The sequence below is a fragment of the Trachypithecus francoisi genome, unplaced genomic scaffold (genome assembly GCF_009764315.1).
Source record: "Trachypithecus francoisi isolate TF-2019V2 unplaced genomic scaffold, Tfra_2.0 Lachesis_group14, whole genome shotgun sequence".
NCBI classification, from domain to species: domain Eukaryota; kingdom Metazoa; phylum Chordata; class Mammalia; order Primates; family Cercopithecidae; genus Trachypithecus; species Trachypithecus francoisi.
This window is the reverse complement of record NW_022681459.1, coordinates 21,880,073-21,882,144: the sequence shown is the minus strand read 5'-3', so window position 1 is coordinate 21,882,144 and position 2,072 is coordinate 21,880,073.

Here is a 2,072-nt window from a genome sequence, read left to right as displayed (position 1 = left end):
GTGAGCTGAGATGGTGCCATTGTTCTCCGGCCTGGGCAAAAGAGCCAGACTCCGTCTCAAAAAAAAAAAAAAAAAAAAAAAAAAAATCACCAATCTAGCCCAAGTTTTTAGTTTTCAGATGAAAGATGCAAGGCAGGTGAGCCTTCAGTCATCACTCCTCCCTCCATCTACTGCTATCAGTAATCCTTTAAGCCGCCAGTTCTCCAACTGAAATGTTCTGCCCCCTCTAGATGGGGCAAGGGCCCCAAAGTTGGCAGAACAAAGTCTTTGTGGTGTCCAATACCCTTTACTCATGAGGAAGAAGCAAATAAGATCCCTGCATGACCACCAGGCAAGATGGCAGCCACCTCGCTGCCATCACAACCTCCTCATCAGTGAGTGATACACACTCGTGACCTCTGGAATGACACAGTGCTTGTGTAGGCTTTGTACACTGTCAAGTGCTCTGCAAATGTACATCATCACTCGTATCACTTCATTTGTGGTAGCAGTCTCTCAGCCTCAGCAACTTTGCAAAAGTTCTTAAGTGTATACTTCACCTGCTTATTCATTTAGTTTCCATGACACGTGTCCTTGGGTCTCTTTCTGGGCACTATTCTGTCTTCTTATTGTAATTGCACATTTTTTAAAAGCAAGAGCATTTTCATTGCCTTCTTTTTAATCTTTATGCGTTCCAGTACGGTACTCTAGACAACAAATTCTTTCCCTCGCCCAAGCTGGTGAAAATATGCCAAAGTATGCAGCAGAGAGGTCTGCCCAACACCCGAACTATCGCCAAATGACCTGAAGTTTTTCTTTTGAACAATACTGTCTTTGGGGACCAGTAAGTCATTTATGAGCTGAAAAACAACAACAGCAAAAACAAAAACAAGCCATTGAAAGATACCAATGGAGGCAAAGCAAGTCCTACAGCTCAGCACCGTCCAAGAACTCTGGGCACCTTCCTATCTCATTTTCTGTTTCTTGGCTCCACATGTGTGAGATCCCAAGATCGTAAGAAGGAATCATGTCACCAGAAACAGGCCTCTGCAGCTCAGTCAGTGACATATATAAAAATGAAGAGGCAAAGAACTTTAGGAAAATAACTTGTGTTTTTTCTTTTATCTTAGTTCAGTCCACACTTTGGGGAAAATGTATCCAAATGATAAGTATATACTACTATAAACATTTTAAATGATTTAACACATGAAATGACAAGAAAGGGCTGGCTGGAGTCTGGGCAGAGTGTCTAGGCAGGTCTGGGGGCCACTGGCCTCCCCCTATTCACAAATCTCATCACAAAGCAAATCACAGCTTCCCCGAAGGTCTACAGGGCTTACACACCTGTGGCCTGTGCCACAGTCTCCTCTGCCATTGCCACGGAGTCTCTCTCCTCCCATTCCCTCCCTTCCTCCTTCCCTATTTCTTCCTCACCCCTTCCCACTCCTTTAAGTTCTGTTCCTGGAAACTCCAAGGTCAATCTCTTTTTTAGATATGGTGGTTTGTTTTTCTGAGCAGGAAAATGTGGATAAAGTCACTCCTGGGCCACCTTTCTGTGAGGCTGTATGGAAGCTGCCTACTGGTTTGAGGACAGGCTGCTGGGTTCTTTCCTTTACTAAGGATTCGTTTAAGTCAGTCTTCCAGGATCCAAAACAGAGCCAGAAAAGAGGTAGACTTTGGTGACAGAGGAGCTGAGCACTGCATTGTGATAAAAGTCACTAACAAATCACAGTACAATCGTCACTTTTTTCTTCTTCCCAGCCAGCAAAACAGCTGAGGCACAGACTAGAAGGTAGTCCAAGGACCAAGACCTGGCCAGCGAGAGGTACCGGGTGTCCAGACCCCATCTGGTTTTCAATACAGTTACACAATCAAATCAAATCAATGGATTTCTTGATTGCTTGGCAATTAATGGGGGAACAATTAAGTTGGCCATAGGAGAGGGGCTGATCCCCATGGACACTTGAGTGTCCAGCAGTGATCTCTGTGCTCCCACCTGCAGCAGAACCCCACTTCCTTACCCTCTGATCCCACCATATGCAGCGCCCCTATCCCTCAGGGTCAGGTGAGGAGCCATGGAGGAGGTTTGGGGG